A 14,138-nucleotide genomic window follows, 5' to 3' on the forward strand; every position below is an offset into this window, starting at 1 on the left:
CTGCACAGCATTGTACCTATAGCTAAGTATTGTATACTTAAAATTTGCTAAAGGAGTAGATCTATGTTAAGTGTTCTTACCACACACACACGCACAAGATAATAATAAAGGGTGTGGGAGGAAACTTTGGGAGGTGATGAATATGTTTATGGCCTTGATGTTGGATGGTTTCATGGGTGTATACTAATCCTCAAACTCGAATTGTGTACATTAAATATGTAGAGCTTTTTACAAGTGAATCAGACCTCAGTAAAAAATTTTAAAACAGTGTAGTGACTTAGAAGAACAACAATCATTTCATTATCTCCCTTGGTTCCTGTGGGTCAGAAATGCAAAAAGGGCTTACCTCCATGTTTCTGGGGTCTCATGCAATTGTAGTTGGATGATGGCTAGAGCTGGAACATCAGGGAACTAAAGTAGCTGGGGGCTGGCCAGGCATTCATAAAGTCTTCTCTTCATATAGTTATGGGGCCTCTCTATGTCATCTCTCCACATAGGCTAGCTTGGGCTTCCTCACAGCATGGCTCCCCATGGCAACTGAAGTCTCAAAGAGTAAGTATTCTAGTAAACCAGGTTGAAGCTGCATTGCCATTTATCACCTGCCCAGGAAGTCATGCAGCCAATCTAGATTCAAAGAAAGGAAAATTAGACTCCATATACTGATGGGGCAGCAGCAAAGTCACATTATAGAAGAACGCGTGGGATTTGGATTGGGAACGCACTCCATTTTGGAGAGAATTGATATCTAAACAATGTTACGTGTTTTGATCCATGAACATGGTATATTTCTCCATTTATTTTGGTCTTAGTATTTTTTTCTCTTCAATATTTTGTAGTTTTCAATGTATAGATCTTGTATGTATCTTCTGTCATATTTATTTCCATCTATGTATCTGATGATTTTGATGCTCTTGTACATAGCACTTTTACTTCATTTTAAATTGTTTATTGCCAGTACATAGAAATTAACTGATTTTTATGTTGACCTTGTATTCTACATCTGTGCTAAAGTCACTTATTAACTCTAATTGTTTATACATTTTATTGAATTTTATACATACACAATCATGTCATCTACAAATAATACTCCAAGCTTTATACTCCCCCCCTCCCCCCCAAGACTTTCAGTGCTATGATGAATAGAAACGGTGACAGTGGCCATCATGGCCTTGTTCTCAATCTCAGAGAGAAAGCATTCATTATTTCACCAGTAATTATAAACTGTAGGTTTTCTGAAATACACTTTTATCAGATTAACGAAGTTCCCTTCTATTCCTAGTTTGCTGAGAGCTTTACCATGAATCTATGTTCAATTTTATCAAATGCTTTTTCTTCATCTATTGAAATTTATTTTTTCCCTGTTCTGTTAATACATGAATTACATCAATGTTTGCAATGTTAAAACAAATTTACATTCTTGGACTAAATCCCATTTGGCCAGGATGCATTATCTTTTAAAATACACTGCATTCTATTTGCTAAAATTTTATTTAGAATTTTTTATTTTTATGAGAGATATTGGCCCATAACTGGCATAATTATTAATAGTGCCTCCTTTCACTTTAAATAGGTTAAATTAAATGATCACCCTAGTAAAGACTACATCTTCTTGCATTTTATTATTTACATTATTTTATTTTATTATTTACATTTTATTATTAAGTTGCAACCTTCCTGAGTTTTTCTTCTAGTTCTACGATAGGTCATTTCAAACAGTCTTCTGAATTATATTCCCTTTTCCTTGTTCTGTAGGATTTTTTACACATGCCCAGTTTTGAGGTATAAACAGCAGGATTTGTTTTCTTTTTTTCCCTCACCTCCAACTAAGATCAAGTCTTTCCAGACTAGATGCTGGTCATCAGCATCTAGTGAGTATAATTGTGTTGTCCTTGACCACACTGCCAATCCACTGTGTGATGAGCATCTCCTTTTCAGATCTGGAGTACAATTTGACATGCAGAGTGTGTCCAGAGCAATTTTCAGTTTCTAGCAGGCATGCACCTACCATGGCTTCATTCTACTGAGATAGCACATTCTTCCACCCGGTTCCCTATTCCTCTGACCCACGGAGTCACCTGCAAAACTGCAACTGATATTGTGTACTGCTAATAGGGATCTTCCTGTCTCCGCCCCTGCCTTTAGTGTTTAACTTGTAAATATTGCACCTCCCAGAATACAGCACAAAATTGCTGGTTTTCCTTCCTCTTCCCCCTCCCTCCCATATACACACACTTCCTGACCAGTTATTTCCTGGGAGGTACTACCTCCAAATAGATGTATTACTGGCATCCTCAAAAAGCAGCACTTCCATAGCATATGGGTAAGCACTTTGTGTTCTAGTTGGTACAGACCTTGGATCTCTGTGTCTGTAACAAAAAGTAGGGGCAGTTGGTTTCCCACTGAGCTCAATTACATGAGCCATAACCTGGATAAGTTTGTACCAGTCCACTGTGTCCCACTTTATGATTAATGAAAATGCCTACCAGAATCTGGTCAAGCCATTGATTGGGTTGACATTTCCAGTGTTCTTTTGAGTTCTTGTCTTTTTCTTTGTTTTCATGAATAACATAAGTCAAGTTGGGAGAGGCTGCCTCATACACTTCTAGTCAAATGGCGTTAAAGCCAGAAGTCATTTCCTTGTGGCTACCATTTTTTTATATATCTGTTTAGATCTGTCACTAGGAAGAGAGGCGAAATGTCAGCAATCTGTGAAATAGCACTGCCTGGTTTGGGTTGTGCATGAATGGTGTAAAGAAACACACTGCAGAGGCCAGACCTCAGAGAATGCGATTATTTTGTGACTTGTAGTGAGCTATTTACACAGGACCTGTTTTTCTGTATACACATCAGATGTTACTGCACTGACTTCAGTACAAAGAGACCCTCTTTCCTGTCTCTCCTCCCCTGAACCCCTCTCGACAAGTCACATTTTCTAACCACTGGGCCACTGTCTTTCCCATCAGTTGAAACCTCCACTCAATGTGTTCTCTGCAAAGTGAAAACTCCAGTCTCAGCTGCTTATTTCTCAAGTCTCCTTCCTGGGTTTATTCTTTCAAAACGTTTGATCAGGCAGTTAAGGCTGGAGAAATGCGAGAGAACAGTGTGGTCCAGTAGGATCCACCAGAGGTAGAGGGTCAGCACGTAATTAAGGTATGTCATCCACAGGGGCTTGAGGTCCACTCCTGGTGAAAGTTATTCTTAACTTTATTCTTACCTTAAAAAAAAACTTGTTTTTCAAAAATTGTGATTTCAAACTTGCAGCGTTAACATAGATTTCTCAAAAACGTATTGGATGGTGATAGTTTTTACAATTTCATTTTGGTAAAAGTTTCCAAAAGAGGGGTTGGGGCTTATTGAAAGATTTAAAGAATTTTCAAAGATTAATTCACTCATTCATTGAATGAATATTTATTGAGAATCGACTATGTTCTAGACTGCACTAGGTACATAAACTTCTAATGGGGAAAGATAGACATAAAACCAACAATTTTGGAAGTCCTTATGTAGTATAATTGTGGTATGGGCATAATAGTTATGAATTTAGATGAAGGAAGAGATCTTTTACTTCTCCTAAGTCAAATTAAATCTCTCTGGAGAGATTGCCCAGGTTGATGAAGTTCACCCTGGTGACCCCTGTTACCGTTGGGCTGATGTCATGCAGGAAAATAGCATAGGGCCCATTCCTCAGGCTCAGTGGCTCCCACTTTGGCTGACTCTTATCTTAGCCCATGTTGCCCTGCAGTGGTAGTCCATTCTTCTGGAGGCTCCATTCTCTCTATCCAAGCTTGACCAATGAGAGCCCCCACCAAGGGCTCAAGTGTACAGACTTAGTGCCTGGATTCCATAGGCACCTTAGCAGTGATCTAAGCCAGAAGCCTTGCCACTCCAGAGAAGATAGTGCTGTGTGGTCAGGCTCACAGAATCAGCAAGCTTCTCCTCCAGCCCTGACCCCTCATGGTTCCAACGCTCACCCTGCCACCCACTCCCACCCAGGAGGCTCATGGTCTTTACATCCTTCTGGGGGTCCTTCCACTTAACATCCCAGGATCCTTGTAAGCCCAAGAGAACCTAGAGATGGGTGGGGTGGGGTGGAAGGGCATCCATATCTGCATTTTGAGGTCAGACAAAACACCCTGAGATGGGAAAAAAGGAAATGCTATGAGTGCTCTTGAGAAGCCTGCAGGATACTATCAGACTTCATGGGTGGCCCTGACCACATCTGAGGAATCAGAGGGGGCTGCCTGGAAGAAGTGATATTTAAGCTGAGCCATGAAGGAGAGTAGGAGTGAACTAGGAAAGTTTTAGTCTTGGTGGTGTGGAAGGTTTTGTGTGTGTGTGTGTGTTTCCTGAGAATGTTAGTAAGGGAGAGAAGTTTATTACTAGAATTAGAAGGATGACATTTTGATTGTGGGTATACCTTGGTGAGTAGGGCTACTTCAACTAAATCTCACATTTAGATATTTCTTACCTTCTTGGGACTTTTGGAGACATTCCCAGAGGAACAGGTATTGGTTCTTACTTCCCAGCTGAATTCTGTAAGAGCCAGGGAATTTGGATATGTCTCCCAAATTTTAGGTTGTGTAGAATGATCTATAGAGGTAAATCATTAAACATGTACCAGACTCTCCTTTGTTCTGATTTTGATTTCTTTCAAATTGTTCACCACCACCACACATGTGAGAACACGTTTGGTGTTAAGATTCCTGTACGTGAAGATCTGCACAGGGAGAACCCCTCCCAAAGGAGGCATACTCATCATTCCTCATTCTCTTAGTCACTGGGTTCGCTATCTAGAGCCTTTGTAGCTTCTTTTGGCTGTAATGTTTTCAATCGTTCTCTTTCTTTTTTTTTTTTTTCACAAGTTTTAAAAAGAAAGGGGCGAAGCCAGCTCTCTTTTCAGAATCAAAATGCAGAACAAATGAGAAAATGATGGTATTAACCTTCCCAAGTTTGAGCCCCCAAGAATAATGCAACCAACTTTTATATTTTCAACAGCCCTTCTACATACAATCTGTCTTCTCTGACTTGACTCCAAGTTCTATCCTCATTTTCAATTATGCCAATCCTATTGTCATTTAAAAGGAAAAAGCCTTCTTGGTTATTGTCAGAAACTGCTGTATAGCTTACCCCCACCAGTACCCAGGAAACTACAGAGAGGATGGAGTGGAAGGTGGGCAGGACAGAGTCAGAGGCGATTCACCAGGGTCACTTAGTTCTTCCGTGAATCTGGTTGCTAACATTTCTGTTATATTGTGACAATGACTACTGACTGTTATTTTCTGAGAGATATGGTGGGGGGAATTCCTTTCTTTTTGATGCAGCTAGTACATAAAACAGCGATCTCATCAGCTGAGCTGTCAGGGAAAATCCAAAGAGTCCAAGAGAGCGCTGAGCTCTGAATAGTTACTATCACGGCAGGACTGTGTCTTCAGTGCCTCTTTGCCAAGGGTCCTGGTGGTGATAATGTCCTTTCTCAGAGAGATGACCCTGCAAGAGAGAAGCAATGACCTTTGTTTAGCTTGTGGCAGCTATAATGAGGGGGATGAGTGTTTACTGAGCCCACTCTGTGCCAGGCCCTGGATTTGAAGTTCGCAGGCCAGAGTTCAGATTCTCGCTCTGACGTTTCCTGGCTGTGTGACCCCAGAAGAATCATTTAATTTCTCTGAGTCTCAGCTTACACATTTGTAAAATGGGGATACATTGGTAGCTTCATCACACATGGTTGATGTAAGGATCAAATGAGATAATTATTCAGAAGCTCTTTGTAAGTGGTGCCATGAGAAGGAATTGCTGGTTATCTTACTCAGTGTGATCCAACCACAATATCATAGAACCTGCCCCACCTGGAGGTCCCGTCCTGGGGAATTCCAAGGTCTTGCCCAACTGGAGAAGCAGGTCACCTGGCAGATCCCTGTCTGGCCTCCGGAGATCCATGAGAACTGGCAGGCCAGATCTCTAGTGATATGTAAGTAAAGGACCAGGCAAGAGACTCTGTGGGCAGGCATATCTGCTCTTAGATCTGGGGTGCCATTTCAGGCATAGGCAAAGGCTGGGTTGTGGGCAGCAATCAGATTATGATGAACTGTTTATTGCTATATTTGCAAACGTGCACCTGAAGGTTTATACGATTGCTCACAGGAAAAAAGAAATTAAAAAATACCAGAGGTCCAGTCATACGAGAGTAAGAAATAAAATGACAGCATCAAGGATCTTTCAGACCAGGATAGAAGTCAAAGGATTTTTGTTGCTGTTGTTGATTTAGAATTATATACACGCTAAAAGGGCAAAAAATTAAGTGAATCATGTGACTCACTGAATAAAGGCCACTAAACTCAGGTTTTTTTAATTAAAAAAAGATAAAAGGTCAACACACTCTCTTAAAACTAAGGGTAAAATATAAACTCTCACTCATTAAAATTAAATAAAAAATCCTTTGATACCATATGATATCACTTACATATTTTTCTAAAATATAACACAAATGAACTTAATGAAACAGAAACAGACTCACAGACATGGAGAAACAGACTGGTTGCCAAGGGGGAGGGGAGGTGGGGGAGGGATGGTTTGGGAGTTTGGGATTAGCAGATGCAAACTATTATACATAGGATGGATAAACAACAAGGTCCTACTGTATAGCACAGGGAACTATATTCTATATCCTGTGATACACCACAATGGAAAAGAATATGAAAAAGACTGTATATATATATATATATATATATATATATATATATATATATATGTGTGTGTGTGTGTGTGTGTGTGCGTGTGTGTGTGTGTGACTGAATCACTTTGTGTACAGCAGAAATTAATACAACATTGTACATCAACTATACTTCAATAAAATAATTTAAAAAAGTCATTTGAATGCTCAGTTTCTTATACTGCTGGTAAAGAGAAGGAAAAAGTGAGAGATGGGCAGAGTAAGGAAAAGAACAGGAAAAGCTGACTGGAGAGTGAGGCAGGGTAAGTGGTCCCGGGAGGCAGCAAGGAGGGCAAGCTGAAATAGAGCCAAAGAAACTGCTCTTGTCACTTGAAGCACGGACCCCAAAGTAAGTTATTACTGACTGGTTTTCTGATTATTTCTCAGAGCCTAGAAATGGCTCATCTACCTGTTTTAGGAAGAAATGCTTGTTGTGAAGGAATGGCTTAAGTTTTAGGAATTTTCTTTGTGTGATCTTAGTTGTAGCTTCAAATCTGTTGGTTTACTTTTTTTCCCTATGTTCCTGCTGGTGGCCAATAAAAACTGAGCAGAGAGAAAGAAGTGGGCATGCCCTGCCTTACTGGACAGCTATTCCACTACTTTGTGCCAGGTCCCCAGAGATTCAACTTGGAAGAGCATCCCTAGAAGATCTGACTGAAGAATCCTTAGGATCTGAAATGTGACAAGTACATGTCAGTTCGGATATCTGCCCCTGATGATGCTAGTAACAGGTTGGATTTAACAGGCCAGCGGATGATAACATGGATATAAATTAGTGGTCTCACCTTTCCCCTTTCCATACCATTCATCTGCACACCACACCCCTGCTGGGGACATCTCTCATTACAGGTGGCCGTTCTCAATCTCTCACTGCTAGAAGAGCACATCAGGCTCTGAGGGCAGGTCAGACGTGAAATGTAAAAGCCCCTCCCCAAGGTTTCTATGTCCACCCCCTTTGCTAGTACTGATATTATGCTCGAGAACAAGCCAGCATCAGACAGAAAGTCACTGTCGCTGCAAACAGTGCTTTGTCAGTCCTGCGGTTGTACCATTTTAGCCTCACCTTCCCAAATTGGGCAGACACTGCACCTGCCTATGCCCTGTGAGGTGACAACAGTTGTGAGTCACAGCAGTGACATCCACCGTGCACTGAATGGCTTCCACGCACCCGGCTCTGATTACACCCTTAACACACGTCATCTCATTTAATCTTCCTTATTGACTCTGTGTGCTGAGTGTTATGACTAGCCCCACTTTATAGGTAAGAAAATTGCCAATTGGAAAGGTTCAGAAAGTTGTCCTTGGGTCCTTAGTGCCAGAGCTAGGATTTGAACTCAGAAACTCGAGAGCCTGTTCCACAAAGTCCCAGGCACGGTCTTTCCCTGTAGAACCACCTTGACTTTTATGATTTAAAGACTCCTTTGTATGATAAAACTTCTATCCTTTTATAGGTCTGATTTCCTAACAGGTGGGGGTTTGAATGAGTACGTCAAAGGAAAAGAGTATTCCAGTGTGTGAGAGGTTGGGTGGAAGGGAGGGAGGAGGAGGCACGGCCATGAAGACATGGGTGCTTCCAGCCTAGAATGAGCTTATTGCCAAAGGTCAGAGGTCACTTGTTCCAGCTGACCGAGGCACTGGGTATGCCCCATTTCCTGGGAAATGAATGGACAATTCGGGGCCTAGTCAGTCACTGTTACTTCTCAGCCTTTAAGCCATAAATCTAAAACAAATAATAAACAAGGGAAGCTCTTTAAGACTCCCTCAGCAATCTAGTCTGCTTGATTTTTATTCAGGGAAGATGCCAAAAAATCCCCGACTCACTACAATTTGTTTTTTTGTAAGAAACTGAAAAGAGGGAAAACTCAAATGTTTCTGCTCTCCCTCATTTGAACGTTTCGAATCCAAAGTAAACAGGAGACCTCTGTCCTTTGTGTTGGATGGTGGTAGACACAGGGCCCTTGTTCCAGGAGCACAGTGTCTGCCCATCACAGGCCCCCGTGCACACTGAGGCCCTGTGTCTGGGCCAGTGGGACGGGCCCTGATTCCCCCACGCTGTGCAGCAGTGCACACAGTTGGTGTTCAAGCTTCATCTCTCCCCGACCCCCGTGATCATCTCTACCTCAACGAAAAAAGAGAAACCCTCTCATGGCTCACTCTCGGGGACTCTGAAACCCGTCCAACTGGGCTCACTGCTTTTCTTGCTGAGAGAAAGCAGTTTGTTGCTTATTGCAAAAGTGAAACAAATTCATTGTGGAATATTTAAATCAGAAGACGAAGAGAGAAGAATAGACAAAGAATCACTCAACTTAAATACCCAGACATAAGTGCTAACCATTTTGTTGTATCTATAGCCTTTATCTGTTTCGTGATGCATTTATAGCAACATATTTATGGGGGGGAGGAGTAACATTTGGATCATACTGTACATTGCTTAGGGATGTACTGTGAATCATCACCCAAAGAAATGTCAATTGGAATAAAGAATTAATTGTAAAAGGTGGTGGAATAAATACAGATGAATATTTATTTCAGTTGTTAACCTGGGGTCCATGCATAAGCTTCGGAGAGTCTATAAATGCATGTAATCATATGCACAATTTGGTACACAAATATAGATATAGATAAGGACATAGATAAAGACTTAGCTACCGCGATGAAGAGTGGCCCCCGCTCGCCGCAACTAGAGAAAGCCCTCGCACAGAAACGAAGACCCAACACAGCCATAAATAAAATAAATAAATAAAAAAATAAAATAAAAATAAACAGGAGCTGTTGTTTAAAAAAAAAAAAAAAAAAGACTTAGCTATACGGGGGCAGCAGGGAAGATGGTTCATAGTTTTCACCAGATTCTCCAAGATATATGTGACTCCAAAAACCAATGACTTATATTAACTTGGCTTGGGGGAAAATTCCCAATGTAGGAGACCACCTACCACACAGCTGGTAGGAACGTGAATTGGTTAAACAATTTGAGTAATCCTGTGTGTATGTGTGTGTGTGTGTATGATTTAAAATATACATAAGAACATATTATGAAGTTAAAATAGTGCAAAGCAGTGTAAATTGGAGAGCAGAGATTGACAAATTATTAATACAGAATACAAAGCTTGGGGGATGGGCAGGATCAAGAATATAACAGATCTGTGGTATGATAAAGGTATTATTTCAGATCAGTAGGGAAAGAATGGATAAAGCTAATGGGTATCAAAAACCTTAAGATTCTTCACCAAATCAAATTGTATGGAGAATGTTATAGAATAGTGGTTAGATTAGCATCCTTGTTTGGTTCCTGCCTCTAATGTTTTCATATGAAGAATTTTACACATGCTGATTTGATGTAGGTATTCCTAATGTTAATGAGGTAGCCTATATCTAAGATATTTTTCCTGTAACTATAGAGATAATTACATTTTATCTTTGATGTTAAAATGTAAAAAAAAGAATTTGTAACTATGTGTAGAATGGATGTTAACTAGATTTATTGTGGTGATAATTCAAAATATATGCAAATATCTAATCATTATGTTGTACACCAGCAACTAATATATGTCAATTATATGTCAATTTTTAAATGTAATTACTTATTAATAAAATATTACCTGAATTACCAGAACAAACTCTACTTGGTCCTAGTATATTGTTTTTAATGACATTTTGGATTTGATTTGCTAGCATTTTATTTACTTTTTTTCATCTTTCCTCTTAAGTCAGATCGGTCGTTACAGCTTTTTTTTTCTTTTTTGTTTGTTTTTGCTACTTCTGTTAGTTTGGGATATCAGAGTTGCTTTAGTTTGAAAAACTGAATTGTGACACTTTCCAGCCTCTTTTATGTTCTGGAACACTTAAACAGCAAAGACATTAAATTCCTTGAAGGCTAAAAGAAATATACTTTATAACTCTGTGGAAACGGCATCTTTTATGGAGTAATTTTTTAAACAACTTTTCCATTTCTTTTCTGATTATTAGTCGTTTCTAGTTTCTACTTCTTCTTGAGTTGATATGGCAATTATATTTTTCCTAAAAAATTTATTTATTTTAACAAAATTATTCAAATTCATTAACATTGAGTTATACATTACTATTTTCTTATAATTAAAAAATCTTTTCTACATATGTTCTATTTCACATCTCATTCCCAACACTATAAATTTTTTATTTTCTCTTCACTCATGATTAATCTTGCCATGCTTTTATTATTCTTTTCAAAGATGTTCTTTCATTTATTCTGATTTTTGCCCTTTTTTTTTTGGCTGCGCCAGGTGGATCATAGTTCCCCAACCAGGGATTGAACCCAGGCAACAGTAGTGAAAGCATCAAGTCCTAACCACTGGACCGTCAGGGAACTCCTTGATTTTTGCCTTTTCTAATTCACTAATTTTTGCTTTAATTGTGACCCCACATTTCTGCTTTCCTTAGATTTATTTTAATTTTTTAATTTCTATTTCAGTAAAGTTGTTACTTCATTTAGTTTAATTATTTTTTAATAATAAAAGAAAATCTGTGGCTACAAATTTCAGCTTTAGCCAAATCCCAAATGTTTTGACTTTGTTCTCATCACTATTTTGAAGTATAATTTTAATTTTCTCTTAGATCCAATAGTAATTTAGGAAAAAATGTTTTTATTGTATGTTTAAGTTGTCCTTTGTTATTAAATTCTAATCTAATTGAATTATAGTTCATGACTGTAGCCTAAGAAATGTTTTTCTTCCTGGAATTTAAGGTTTCATTTGAAGGTCAGCATATGTTAATTTCTTAAAAATCTTCTAAAGATTTTTGAAAGGAATGTATTTATATTTGTAGAATAAAAAAATCTTAATTTGTACATATTAAATTAATTACATTAGATAAATTATCCAAATTCATTGTAAATTTACTAAGTTTTTTTTCCTTTTGAGGTGCCACAGAGATGCTCCAGTTTCAAAAAGGGTATCCCTTATCTATTGTTGCATAACAAACCACCCCAAAATTTAGTGGTTTAAAACAATGACATTTTATTATTTCTCAGGATTCTGAGTGGGCTGGGTTCACTCTTACAGCTGAATTCAACTGGTGGATCAGACAGGGGCTGTGTTCAGGACTGGTGGCTTGTCTCTGCTCCACATGGCCTGTCATCCTCCAGTAGACCAGATTGAGCTTCTGCACATGGTGGTGGAACCATTCTAAGACAGCAAGCTCTAATGCACAGGAGTTTTTCAAGTCTCTGCTTGTATCCTCCCATTAACTGAAGTCCCATTGAACTAAGAAAGACACATGGTCAAACCCAGACTCAGTGTGGGAGGGGGCAATCCAAGAGCATGGGTATTGGGAAGTATGCGTCATTGGGGACCATTGATGTGAGAGTCTAGCACACAAAAGGATGACAATCTGTTCTTGTAGTTCTCCTTACATTTCTAATAGTTTTGACCGAAATAATCTTGTTTACATATGAATTCATTTTTTGGCTACGAATTTTAGTTTTCTCATAATTATGTTACCCTACCACATTTCTTTTGGTTTGTATTTACAGTTTTTTATTTTATATCACTGACAGGTGAGTTTTTTAAAAGCCTCTAGTTGGATTTTGTATTTTAAAAGGGGAATTAAAACTATTCATGTTTAATTGGAATACAGATACATTTGTGCTTACTTCTACCATCTGATCATATGTATCATTTTTTACATTTCTTGGACTTTTTCCTCATTCCCTTTTCCTGCTAACTCAATATATCTCTCTCTGCTCCCTTTTTACCTCTAGAAATTTAGATGTTAAATGTTGTATTTTTATTCTATTACTAGCTACCTTTAGATCTTTGAATGAATTTATATATCTATCAAAGAAAATAATTTTATAGTAGTTATTAATTCTCTTCAGTGAGTGATAACAAAATAAGCACATTTTTATTTTCCCCTCTATGCCACCCTGTCCCCCCAGTTTCTATAACAATAATCTGGGCCTTTAGATTTAGATTATTACTATGATTTAATCCTGACTACCAATCCATGTATATATGTTTTCTTTTAAGAATTATCTTCAATAGTTTTATTAAATTTCCAACCATACCTTCAGCTTCACCTAACAGTGGCTCAGACATTAAGGACATTTAATTACACCACATAGAAAGGAGAGTGAATGGAAGCAGGTCTATGGTTGGTTCAGCAGCTCTAAAATGCCAGGGTGTTCTCAGATTCTCTTGGCCTTCTCCTCATGGTCACAAGGTGGATGTCACACTCCAGGCACTTCATCCTTAGACAACCATCTTCAAGACAGGAAGAAAGGTCAGGCTACCTCATTGCCTGGCTTCAAAAAGAAAACTCCTAATAAACTTAACCAAGGAGGTGAAAGACCTATACTCTGAAAACTATACAACACTGATGAAGGAAATTGAAGATGATACAAAGAAATGGAAAGATATCCCATGCTCTCTTATTAGAAGAATTAATATTGTTAAAATGGCCATACTACCCAAAGCAATCTACAGATTTAATGCAATCCCTATCAAAATATCCATGACATTTTTCACAGAACTAGGACAAATAATCCTAAAATTCATATGGAACCAAAAAAGGCCCCAAATTGCCCAAGCAATCTTGAGAAAAAGAACAAAGTCAGGAGGTTATACCTCCCAGACTTCAGGCTATACTAAGTCTGAAAGCTACAACAAATAACATACAAGGGAACTCTCATAAGGCTATCCTTGTACTCTGTTGGTTGAAATGTAAATTTGTGCAGCCATTATGAAAAACAGTATGGAGGTTCTCAAAAAACTAAAATAAGCCAGCAATTTCACTCCTGGGTATATATCTGCAAAAAGACTAAAACACTAATTTGAAAAGATAATCTGCACCCCAATGTTCAAATTGGGTTAAGAAGATGTGGTGTGTGTGTGTGTGTATACAAGATGTGGTATACACACACACACACACACACACACACACACACACAATATGTAATATTATTCATCTATAAAAAGAACGAAATTCTGTTTGCAGCAACGTGGATGGATCTAGAGAATATTATACTTAGTGAAAAAAGTCAGACAGAGAAAGACAAATACTGTGTGATATCACTTATATGTGGAATCTTGAAAAAATACAAATGAATGTATACACAAAACAGAAACAGATTCACAGATACAGAAACAAACGTGGTTACCAAAGGGGAGAGGGAAGGGGGGAGGGACAAATTAGGGGTATGAGATTAACAAATACAAACTACTATGCATAAAATAGATAAGCAACAAGGATATACTGTATAGCACAGGGAATTATAGGCTTTATCTTGTAATAACCTATAATGGAGTATAATCTGCAAAAATACTGAATCACTATGCTGTACACCTGAAACTAATATAATATTATAAATCAACTATACTTCAATTAAAAGGAAAAAGAAGAAGAAGAAGCAAATTTGTACCCAAGAAGCCTAACAGGAGACTTTCCTGACATTTTATTG

The 14,138-nt window shown here is 38.4% G+C and overlaps 2 long non-coding RNA genes across 2 annotated transcripts in view; both read right to left on the reverse strand.

The window, feature by feature from the left end:
* Positions 1–14,138, reverse strand: part of LOC309611685 — a 732,894-nt gene that overhangs the window by 308,113 nt on the left and 410,643 nt on the right. The gene's annotated exons all lie outside the window — the stretch shown is intronic.
* LOC309611686 overlaps positions 1–14,138 on the reverse strand; it is a 38,808-nt gene that overhangs the window by 17,533 nt on the left and 7,137 nt on the right. The window contains exon 2 of the long non-coding RNA XR_014234674.1: positions 347–5,487. This is a non-coding gene — a long non-coding RNA (uncharacterized lncRNA). The remainder of the gene's footprint in view (positions 1–346; positions 5,488–14,138) is intronic.

Source organism: Balaenoptera borealis (assembly GCF_965194805.1).
Source record: "Balaenoptera borealis genome assembly, chromosome: 15".
Classification (NCBI taxonomy): Eukaryota; Metazoa; Chordata; class Mammalia; order Artiodactyla; family Balaenopteridae; genus Balaenoptera; species Balaenoptera borealis.